Below are 12,751 nucleotides of genomic sequence, written 5' to 3'. Positions count from 1 at the left end.
TCTCATCATTTGGATTGATTTTATTTCAGAAAGCAGGGTGAAGGGCCAAGCTCCATAGATAGTACCAACGTTAAAAAGAGTAAAATAAAAAATCCGAAAGCACTAATCAGATCGGGTTTTAAAAGCATAAAGATCGCACAAGGAAGGAAGGACCGAGATTTACCTAGATATCAGCCTGGGCAGCTCAACCAGCTCATGTTGGTGTCGATCCCCCAAATGAGCGGTAGTCATAATCCAGTGTGCTCGTTCTGAGGGAGGTAAAGAGTTTCACAGTTATAGGGGTAGAAATTCATCAGTACCTGGATTCGGGTACAAAGGCAATTGGGAGACCCGAGTCTGGTCTCAATTTGGGCCTCAGGTCTGATGTAAATATTGCAGGAGAATTGCCGGCTCCGGTCCCAACTATACAGTCAACTCGCCCTTCTGCCCGGCGGCACCCCTCAGGTATGTGCCAAGTGGGGAAGGAGAACAGAGGGGGAGCCAATCAACGGCCAGCAGCAGCTTCTAGGAGGGTTGTGGAGTCGGGACGAGCATTTCTGCTTTCCATGGCGCCAAAAGAACCTGGGCTAGAAATTCATGTACATTAACTCCGTAGCTCCATGAAATGGCGAAAAAATGGCGGCCACCGCTCTTTTGCCAGCTGGTGCCGAGTCCCACAGCAGCCGACATATTCCTCCTCCCCTTTGCGCTGCTGGTAACTGGCAGCACCCTGGAAAAAAAACTGGCGATATGGTGACGTCAATAAGCATGCATCACCGACTTACCATCACCACTCCGAACTTCGAACCTAGCGCTGAATTCAGCGCTGGGTCCTAAGCACGTCAGGTAAACCTGGAAATCTTTCAGGAAAGTTTGGATTTAAGCTTTTGGACTGGTTTTTTTTGATTTTATTGAAGTAGTGCCTTTCTGCAATAGACACTGCAAATAGCCCTGCTGGTCAACCTTGAGGAGCTAGTGGCTGGGAGTGTGAAATCGAGTGACAGGGATTTCTTCTTCTTCTTCTTCTTCTACTTCTACTTCTCTCTCCTCTCCCTCTTCTTAGTCAACCCTTGGCTGGGAAGGCTGGATTTCTTGGGTGTCTGAAATGAGGAAGGTACAAGGGTGGAGTTGTGGTGAGGGGAGGGCGGGAAAGCAAGAGGTCATGCCAGACGGAGGATAACGTATGAGGATACCATGAGGATATCTCTTAAAGCTGATTTGCCTTCCAAACCTCAAAAAATGGGAAAACTGCTTCATCACTAACACAAATAGCTCAGCAAGCCAGGGAAGGGGCACTGAGGGTCTCACACACAACACTCCAGCTTTGTGAATGGGTCAACACTGCAAGAGAGGTCCTCTACCCACAGGGGCCAGGAGGCCCTCCAGAAAGAACAAGGTGGGACCACACCACGAGGCTGTCACTGCCAGCAGTATCACCCCCACCACCTGGCTCCAGTTCCCATAGAAGCTTCATGACCTCAGACCAGTGGCCAAGGTCAGTGAATGCATCTTCAAAAGCCGCCTCCTACCAACTGCACCACTAGCCTCACACACTGCTCAATGCAAGACTCCCCCCCACCAATCCCTCACCTACCAACAATCTGTACCAATCATGAGGCACATCTTCCATTCCTAGCCTCACCTCACCCCCTTGGAGGAGACGGTGCAGGCCATTCTTGGCAGGGCCATGGCTGAGGCTGATGTGCCAAATAATGGCCTGAATCCAAGAGGTTAAAGCTTAAAACTAAAGGCTTTTATTAAGTAAGAACATGGCATCAAGTTAACACAGGGCAACCATCATTCATCACCGACCCAGCCCTTATGAGTAAGACCCAGCTCTTATAAGTAAGACTCACACCAATCTGGAGGATCCAGAGGGGCGGGGCTAGGGAGGAGCATTAGTGGTTACACCTGTAGAACATTCCAGACATTAACAAGTACAACAACAACAGACAATACAAATGCCAGAACACAGAGTTATTTCATCACATTCACCCCCTGCTATAGATTCAGTCTGTCAGGAGGTCTGATAGTCCTCTGGGAATGACATAACTCTTGCTGAGGCTCCTCCCGGAGTACTAACTCCGGTTCATTTGAATTCCCAGAATCATCAGTGATTTTCACACTGAGGGTTTGTGTCTCTGAAGGTCCAATACCATGATTGAAAACTCTACTCTCAGAGTCGAACTCGTTTCGAGCTCCAGCAGGTGCAAGATCTTTAATAGAGACCGTATCCTCTCACCCATCCGGATATTGAATGTACGCATACTGGGGATTAGCATGGAGGAGTTGTACTTCCTCCACCAGTGGATCAGTCTTGTGGCCTCTCACATGTCTGCGCAACAGCACAGGGCCCGTGGTCATCAACTATGTGGGTAACAATACTCCATTCGTAGCTTTTCTTGGAAAACTAAACATCCTTTCATGAGGGGTGGCATTCGTTGCTGTACACAAAAGAGACCTTATGGAATGCAACACGTCTGGCAGGACATCCTGCCAGCAAGAGGTTGGCAGGCCTCGCGGCTTCAGAGACAGTACGATAGCCTTCCACACTGTCGCATTTTCTTTCTCGATCTGCCCATTACCACGAGGGTTATAGCTGATAGTTCTACTCGTTGCAATCCCATTCGATAGCAAAAACTGTCGCAATTCTTTGCTCATAATGGAAGAACCCCTATCACTATGTATATAGTTAGGCATGCCAAACAAGGAAAACAGTTGGCAGCGGCATTTAATTACAACAGCAGTAGTCACATCCGGACAGAGGATAACAAAAGGGAACCATGGGCTGAAAATTCAGTAGGGTTAGCGCCCCATTTGAGGCGCTAGAGGGCCTAGCGCCGGAGTTATGGCCGGTTTGTAAATTCAGTGGGGCCCTGCCATCGGCGTTAGACCGGTTGCGCTGCGCCGGCACCGATGACGTCATCGGTGTGCGCAGCGTCCCGGTTGCCGTGGTGACGGGCCCCAACGCCGAAATTGAGTTGCGGCCGCCTCGCCCGTGGCAGCCGCAACTAACGATGTTTCAGCAGAGTCCTACGCGAGTTAGCGCCGGCGCATTAATGTCGCGCGGCGGCCGGCCGCTTTCCCGCCGGCCGCCTGCCCGCACCTCCCTCCCCGGACTCCTCCACCCCACCCCCCGCGGAACAGATGCATCTGGCCTGCGAGCCCGGCACTTCTCCGAGGTGCCGGGCTCATTTTTTTCAAGATTTCAACGGCCAGCGGGCGGGTGCAGGCAGCTCCTCCTTAACTGAAGGAGGAGGCCTGCACTTCCCCAGCCTGCCGCACCGCATCGGGTGCCGCAGCGCCGGAATTGCACCGCAATGCGGCAGTCAGCGCCCATTTCGAGGCGCTGACACCCTCCTGTAGCGCCGGCAGCCGTTTGGGCGCGGCGCTACTGAATTTTTGGCGCGCGCAGGGGGACTTAGCGCCGGCGCTAAATTTCCGGCGCTAAAGCCCTGGCGCGGAGCCAACTGAATTTCTAGGCCCGAGAGTAATCGTCTATAATATTAAGAAAATAGACATTACGGTCACTCGATGGAAGGGGACCTTTAAAATCGAGACTCAAACGCTCAAATGGTCGCGTTGTTTTAATAAGATGAGCTGGCTCGGACGGCTTATAGAAGCGGGGTTTGCACTTAGCACAAACACGACAGGTTCTGGTCATTGTCCGGACCTCCTCAATAGAGTAGGGTAGATTGTGGGACTTAATGAAGTTGTTCATTCTGGTAACCCCAGGGTGGCAGAGTGCATCATGGAGACTTTGAAGCTTATCTATACCTAGACTAGCACATACTCCTCGTGACAAAGCATTCGATGGCTCATTGAATACTCCAGGCCTGTTCTGAATATCATAGTCATATGTTGACAGTTCTATTCGCCATCTTAAAATCTTATCAGTTTTGATCTTGCCTCTCTGCTTAGTATTGAACATAAAGGCCACAGATCGCTGGTCAGTAATGAGCGTAAAACGTTGGCCAGCGAGATAATGTCTCCAATACCTGACTGCTTCAATAATCGCCTGTGCCTCCTTTTCCACTGCAGAATGTCGAACTTCTGGTCCTTGCAATGTATGAGAGAAGAAAGCTACTGGTCTACCAGCTTGATTAAGAGTTGCTGCCAACGATCAATCAGATGCATCACTTTCCACTTGAAAAGGGATCTTCTCATCCACAGCACATACCACTGCCTTCTCAATGTCCCGTTTGATATTAAAGAAAGCCTCCTGAGCTTCCGCCGATAGCGGAAAAGATGTCGACTTAATCAGGGGTCGGACTTTATCTGAGTAGCTAGCCACCCACTGGGCATAGTACAAGAAGAATTCCAGACACCTTCTTAAAGCTTTTACAGTATGAGGTAAAGGTAATTCCTTAAGCGGGTGTAATCTTTCAGGATCTGGCCCGATTACCCCATTCTCCACAACGCAACCAAGAATACACAAACGTGTAGTATTGAAGGTATACTTGTTTTTGTTGTAGGTCAAGTTTAACCTCTTTGCAGTCTCTAGGAACTTCGCGAGATTTTGATCATGCTCCCGTTGGTCGCGCCCACAGATAGTAACATTGTCCAGGTACGGGAATGTTGCTTCCAACACGTATTCATCCACCATACGATCCATCTCCCGTTGGAAGACAGATACACCATTCATCACTCCAAAGGGCACCCTAAGGAATTGGTACAGGCGCCCATTAGCTTCGAAGGCCCTATGAGGTCGGTCTTCTATTTTAATGGGGAGTTGATGAGAGGTAGACTTTAAATCAATGGTGGAGAACACGCGGTACTGAGCTATCTGGTTCACCATCTCAGAAATATGAGGCAAAGGATAGGGGTCTAATTGGGTATACAAGTTTATAGTCTGGCTATAATCGACCACAAGTCTTTTCTTTTCATTGGTTTTAATCACCACCACCTGGGCACGCCACGGGCTATTACTGTGTTCGATGATTCCCTCCCGTTGAAGCCTTTCCACTTCCTCTTTTATAAATGTTTTATCTTCTGAACTATACCGTCGACTCTTAGTTGCTATAGGACTACAATTAGGAGCAAGATTCATGAACAAAGAAGGCGGACTTACTTTTAAAGTAGAAAGGCCGCAGACTGTGAGCGGAGGCTGGGATCCACCATATTTAAGGGTGACGCTCTCATGCTGACACTGGAAGTCCAAGCCTAAAATTAAGTTCACACACAACTGAGGTAATATGAGGAGTTTAAAGCCCTTATACTCCGTATCCTTGACGGTCAATGTGACTTTACAATATCCAGTTACCTCCGAAGTAAGGGATTTGGACGCCATCACGATTTCACTTCGAGTAGGGTACACCTTCAATGAACAGGAGTTAACAAGGTTGGGGTGTATAACACTTTCAGCACTGCCACAGTCTATCAAGCACCCAGTAGGACGACCATTAATCTTGATGTCCATCATAGATTTCGACAAGGAACACGGTATGGTCTGGTCAACCATAACCGAGGCTGGAGTAAAACGATAGGCGGCAGCAGAAAAGACATCGGGTACAGGATTACCCTTACACACTTTACTAAAATGTCCCCGTTTCTTACATTTAAAACAGGTAGCCTCTCTGGCTGGGCATCTTTGCCTGGGGTGCTTAGATTGGTCACAAAAATAACACTTAGACCCATGGGGTACAGCCGCAACAATAGGACTAAGTGGAGGCTCCATTGGTGTTATGGATGCCTCCATACTCGGAACATACAAGGCTGAGAAAGATGCATGGGCTGATGCATACACTTCTAAATTCTTCTGGGCTACATCTAACAATCGAACAGTAGCGACAATCGTTTTTGAAACTAACGAGTCATTCTCGAGGAGTCTCTGTCTAATATAATTAGATCGGAGGCCAGATATGAAAGAATCGCGAATGGCTTCTTCCTGATACAATATGACAGAGACAGCCTTGTAGTTGCAATCCTTAGCCAAAGCCTTAAGGTCCTGCAGGAAATCGTCCAGGGATTCCTCGGGTAATTGCCTGCGAGTAGACAAAAGATACCTGGCGTATACTTTGTTAACCGACTTAAGGTACTGGGCCTTAAGGGCTGCGAGGGCCTCTTCATATGTAGTAATATCTTTAATTATAGAGTAAGTTTGATGACTTACCAAGTTGGTTAGAAGACCCAACTTGTTAACCATCGGATCGAACGATGCGATGAAGTGTTCAAAACATCGAAGCCAATGCGTAAATTTCTTTGATGCGCCTACCAAATGGGGATCGATATCCAGACGCTCTGGTTTCAAAAATCGATCCATCTTCCAAAAGTTGTTACTTAATAAAATTGATGTGCCAAATAACTGCCTGAATCCAAGAGGTTAAAGCTTAAAACTAAAGGCTTTTATTAAGTAAGAACATGGCATCAAGTTAACACAGGGCAACCATCATTCATCACCGACCCAGCCCTTAAGAGTAAGACCCAGCTCTTATAAGTAAGACTCACACCAATCCGGAGGATCCAGAGGGGCGGGGCTAGGGAGGAGCATTAGTGGTTACACCTGTAGAACATTCCAGATATTAACAAGTACAACAACAACAGACAATACAAATGCCAGAACACAGAGTGATTTCATCACAGAGGCCTTGGCCAGTGGCAGGGATGAAAGGATTGAAGATGCTGGTATCCTCATACGTTATCCTCCTTCTCGCATGCACCTTTTGCTTTCTCGCCCTTCCCTCACCACAACTCCACCCTTGTGCCTTCCTCATTTCACACACCCAAGAATTGCAGTCTGCCCAGCCAGTGGGTGAACAAGAAGAGGGAGAGGAGAGAGGAAAGAGAAGAAGAAGAAGAAAAAGAAGAAGAAGAAGAAGAAGAAACACCGTCATTCGATTTCACACTCCCAGCCACCAGCTCCTCAAGGTCGACCAGCAAGGCCATCTGCAGTGTCCCCCACTGAAAGTCAGCAGCCTTCCACCAGCCTGGCTGCAGCCACAGGGGTAGCACTGGGTGACATCAGTAGGATAGGCAAAGGCGCACACAACACAGTCACTAAGAGAATGCACAAGGGTGATGAGTTGATTTCTTGATGTCATAGTGGATGGATAGATGTATAAAGTTGGATTGGAAAGTTTGCTTTGTGGTAGCTTTTATTTCAGCATTCTGGCCAAGAGGACATTGTGATGGTCAGTACCAGAGGGAAGGTAAGGTGTAGGACTCATGTTGAAAGGAGGATTGGGGTTGTGGTCACTGGGACCGCAGGCAGATGATTCCATCCCGGATATCCTGGCCAGAAAGAGGCTGCCTGGGTTGCACCCTTCCTTCTGCTTCCTCCTTTTCTGAGTCTTCAGGGTAGATTTTGCCGAACCTGTCGGGAAGAAGGCGGGACTTCCCCTTTTGGGTTTTTGACCCGCCTACTTTGACGTCCGGCCAATCCGCGTGCTTGTCCCTTGATTGACCTTGTTGAGCCCGCCCAGCGGGCTCAGCAGGCTAATTAAGGGCCACCCCGCAACAGGTGACGTCACAGACTGCAATTTCATCTGTCAAGAGTTCTTGACAGATGAAATATCAGTGTCTTACAGCTGTTTGAAGCTGTGAAACACTGACACTCTGAGTTCTAAGCTGAGTCATTCTGCACAGACTCAGTTAGAACTCTCACCGGCACTCAAAGCTGAAGGCTGTCACTTTTGACAGATCGCAGCCGTTCAGCTTTCAGTTCCGGCTGAGTGATGCGCTCCCGACGGCTACAGGAAGAAAGGCTGTTAAGGTAAGTACAGGTAAGTAAAAGTTCTTTACACACTTTAGACACACCAAACACACTTACGTTTGCACTCATGCACCCATCACTCACCTGAGCACTGACATCACGACCCCTCCAAGTCCTTCAACCCGACGTCCCGCCTGCTCTACCTGGCGTGGTTTGGAGCCATCGGGAAACCCCCACAAAACCCCTCAAAATAAGGATTAGGCTAAAAACTGCCTGTTAACAGGCATTTAATTGGCACTAATCCCTTCCAGCCTGGTTTCGGCGGGTCCCAGTGCGGGGCGGATACCCGCCGCCCCTGAAACTTACGTGGGGCAGGGTTTTGGGCGAAATGGTGTCGGGACCCCCAAATTCGGGATTTCCCCCCCCCCCCACATGCCTGAAACCCCGCCTGACAGCTCCCCGAAAATCTAGCCCTTCCTCTTCCCTCTGTGAGCAGATGTTGGAAATCTGAAATAAAAGCAAGAATTGAACTAAGATGTGAACTCTGTTTCTCTATTCACAGATGCTGCCTGACCTGCTGAGTATTTCCAGCATTTTCTGTCTCCTCAGAGGCCTTTCTTTATCATCTGAGGCATTGCATGGGTCCAGTAGCACTCCCTACACACTTAAACATTTTAAAACATGTTTTGCACCAAGCCACCACGTCAATGAAATAAAAAAAAATCAGGTCCAAAAGCTTGAATGCAAACTTTCCTGAAAGATGTGTGTATCCCTTTAAGAAGTGCTGACAGCATCTCTGTGAGTCTGCTACATGCTCGCTTTTCAAAGCAAGCTTAGGACCCAGCGCTAAACTCAGCGCTAAGGTTGAAGTTCGCAGAGTGTGACGTTAAGTCGGCTGGCATCACGCTCTATCCATTTGCATCTCCAGGGCCAGCGCTGCAATTGGCAGAGCTCAGGCCATCACCTAAATGGTGGCCACCAAGTCCCTCATCAGAGAAGGGTGTTAGAGTGGCGGCCGCCATTTTTTGCCAGGATTTCAGCACTAACGGTTGGCGGTACGTAGACCAATTTCTGGGCCAATGTACAAGTTAAGTGGCAGGTTCTTCCAAATGTCCACTTATTTAAATTAATACTCATAGGGAATGAATTTCCTCAGTGGTTCTCCCGATCATCTACCGTAACTTTGGCGGAAGAGCCGCAAAAACCCTGGGAAAACCAGAGAACCTTCACAGAAGTTCACCCCGTCGTCTTGAAATTACACTGGGATATTAACGTTAAATTTACCCAGAACTGTGGTAATTAAAGGGCATAGCAATGTCATCTGCAGCAGATTCGATATGAAATTTGAGCTGAAAATTATTCTAAATTCATCCTTTTTTAATGAACAACGCAACAAAATTGTTACACATTTTTCATTTTGACTTGTAAATCTTATCATAACTTGCTTGTAGTAAATCTCCCTGGTGCAAATAAAATCCACAGAACAACAGTATGCATTCAGCACTCTGGGGCAGTGGGGGAGAATTTGGTGGAAGATCTTCGACACCTGGAAAATGGCATATGCTGCATTTATGACATTTTTCCTGGGGTTTCGGTAGCTTTTCTGTTGAAGTTACAGTGGAATGAGCGTGAGAATCTCCGAAGAAATTCACCCCCTCTGTTTAATTTGTTAGTGCTTCTGAAATGAGTTCTCATGTTGGACAGAGCTCACCATCATTGGCTGGGTGAATTTAGGAAATTGGAGAGGTGTTTATTGTGAGCCACTGAATGATTGGGCAATGGGATTAATAAAGTTCAGAGCGCCTGGAGAGAAAAATAAAAAATGTCATTACAGCCATAATGGTAAATCCATTTGTCACCATTAAGTACACCTTATGGAGAAGATGTTCATATATTGGGTCAGTTGATATATGGTTTATGCATGTGGTCATTTACTGTATGTGTATGTATTAATTTTATTTTATCAAATTTCCCATTACAATGTACAGCTGTTAATTCAAAATTGCTTAATTTAAATTATTTGGCAATTCAATGTTCTTTACCAGTAAATTCCCACTTTGCTGTGTTATTTAAGTTGCTTCATTCAAATTATTGGATAATTTTTTAAGCATGAAAACAATTTGAATTATCAGGACTAGACTGTATTTATTTTCACAATTTCTTTCCTTACATTTATTTTTTGCATTCTTCCTATTCTTTAAAGTGATTTGGTTACATGCCTGTTTTATGTTTTCTCTTTTATAATTTATCATTTTCCCTTGCTATTGTTTCCTTGAAATAATTGTATTTTTTTTCAAAATTAGGTTTTTCTTATGTCATGTATCATCAGACATGTTTCCGCAGAAAGTTAGCTAGACTCAGGACAGTCACACAAGAGCATTTCCCTGGTGCCTTATTGATTCATGGCTCAGCTAACCGTACATGTGGCATCTAGCACAGTCTAATTAGCATATTGCAGCCAGCTACTATATTCCTCTGTGACCTTCAGAAAAATTCTACAAAGACCATTCAAAAGAATTTTTTTGCGTCTCTGAATATGCATGGCATCTAGTCACTGCGGCATTTTTTTATGTGTGTTTTTTAAATTACAATGTAAACCATAAAGCTCTTCCCACTGCTATATATTACAAAGAATGTGGGAATATTTGATTTGTTTTACTGGCTTTGACAGAACCTATACAGACTATCCTAAACGACACCATCTAGTTAGTTGAAATATATGCAAAAATGTCTTTTTCAACATCTGCTCAACAAAGATCTTTGTTTATTGCCATGTGTACAACATCTGTTCTCGTCACATTTAATTACAGCACCAGCTTGCAAGCAAACTAATTTGCAGTAATAGGCAATTGTTCTGGTCAGTTTATCATTTTAAAAAACTAGGTTGTTAGTTATTCTGTTTTGACAATACCTGAAACAAAGGCGATGCGGAGAGCTGCCCATCCAATGAACAGATGAGGCAGCCACACACATTCAGGAATTGTACAGAGCTCCCGGACCGAGGAGGAATTTTTAGTCTGCATTCCTTATTCTTAAAATAAAACTATAAATCCTAAACTTTTAATTTTATGGATTTTTTAAAGGATCATCTGATGGCTCTGATGAGCAAATCTCATTAATTAAGTGATGGCAACGTGCAACATGGGGCCACATCTTTAATGATTCAAAGGGATTTTGGACTGTGCCTTTTCTGCTTTACGGTCATGAGTAGCGATAAACAGAGAACAGCAGTACAGAAGTCATGATGTACATATTCTCTGGAAGTGTAAAATGAAAATTGCCTTTTAGGAAAAAAGTAGGGTAGATTTTGAGGCCTCCCACTCCATGAAAATGGGGTCCTGGTGCCCCGAAAATGGTGGGGTATGACCAATGTTCCCTCTAATTTTTTATTGGGTGCATGGCCCCTTTAACAGGCTGCGCGACCCATTCAAATTTCTGCCTATGGTTTTCCATTCTGATGTTGGCAAGCGGGACCTCCAGAGCACTGCGCAGCCATGCAGCCATGCAGCCACACAGACATGCAGCCACGTAGCCACGCAGCTTAACAGGAACATTGGGTATAACATACCGTCCCATTCCTGTTGACAATGTGACTGTCCCTACCTTACGCAGGGCTGACCGTTGGGCGGCCTGAGTACCTGTCTGAGTCTGGCAGTAGGCCATTTTAATATGCAAATTGGTGTTCTATGACATACATAGGATGCTGATTGTCATTTTCAGAGAGTACTGGGTGGAGCATGTGCCGCACACGGTCCACCCAGCATCAGCTGGTGGTTCAGCCAAAGAGAAACCCGGCAGCTAAGTTTTAACTTATTTCTGTGGTAGAGAGGGAGCAGGAGTGCTCCCCCAGACTCCCCAAAACAGCTCGGGATGCTGCCGTACCAGGTCCTCTCCCCTCCCAAGAATTGGACTCTCCCACCCCGGCCCCACCATCTTCTGGCCCGTAGGTCGGCCAAGCCTCCTGATACTGCCCCAGGGCACTTGCTTTCCACTGCTAATGAGGCCCGGCCCTCAAAATGGTCCAGGCCTCCCCTCAGAACTATTGGGCGGAGAGCTGGTGTGCTCCCCCAGCCCACCATCCCAACACCACCTGCAGTCAACATGCACCCCAACAAATCATTGGTTTTACTGTTTACCTCCTAAATAACGAATTAATAGCTTATTGCTCTCTTTAACATTTCAGGACATATGAGGGCAATTTTCAACTGCCAGGCACAGTTTCTCAGTTGAAAAATCGCAAGGGGCGGGGTGGGAATCTCGGCCGCCCCATTGATGCCCAAGGACAGCTAATGCAACTTTCAGGCAGGCCTGTAAATAACAAAGCACACTTGCTCAAATATGTAAATGCTGCACCAAAGAAAGAACAAGTTGCATTCATATAGCGCCTTTCACACTGTCCCAAAGTGCTTTACAGCTAATGAAGCACTATTTGAAGTGTCGTCACTGTTGTAACGTAGGAAACGTGGCAGCCAATTTGTGCATAGCAAGATCCCACAAACAGCAATATGAAAAAGACGAGCTAATCTGTATTTTAGTGATGTTGATTGACGGATAAATATTGGCCAGGGCACCAGGGATAACTCCCCTGCTCTTCTTTGAAATAGTGCCATGGGATTTTTTATGTCCACCTGAGAGAGCAGACAGGGCTTCAGTTTAACATCTCATCTGAAAGACAGCACCTCCGACAGTGCAGCATTCTCTCTGTACTGCCCTGGACTATCAGCCTAATTTTTTGTGCTCAAAACTCTGGCTTGGGACCTGAACTCACAACCTTCTGACTCAAAGGTGAGTGCTACCAACTGAGCCACAGCTGACCAATTGTGAGACCCCACGCATGCTCCACTCAATTGTACCAGACAGTGAGTGGCCTAAGCAGGCAACTTGCCGGATAAAGTGGACGGGAAGTCGCCCACCTTACGTGCTGAGTCATTCGGTAGGTTGGGCTTGAGGGGAGGGGCAATCCTGCTTGTCCTGCCCCAGCAAAAATAAAAAGTCAAATTTCTCTGGCCCTTTTGTGTGCGGCCTCCAGCCGTCCCTCCACTCTACCTGCTACCTACAGCACAGTGGCACGGCCCCAGTCCCTGCACATATACTTAATGGTCTACAAGTCCAAAGATGTGC

Source organism: Somniosus microcephalus, chromosome 2, assembly GCF_052327205.1.
Source record: "Somniosus microcephalus isolate GS21.2 chromosome 2, FLI_Smic_1.0, whole genome shotgun sequence".
Taxonomy (NCBI): domain Eukaryota; kingdom Metazoa; phylum Chordata; class Chondrichthyes; order Squaliformes; family Somniosidae; genus Somniosus; species Somniosus microcephalus.
This window is presented reverse-complemented; position numbering follows the sequence as displayed.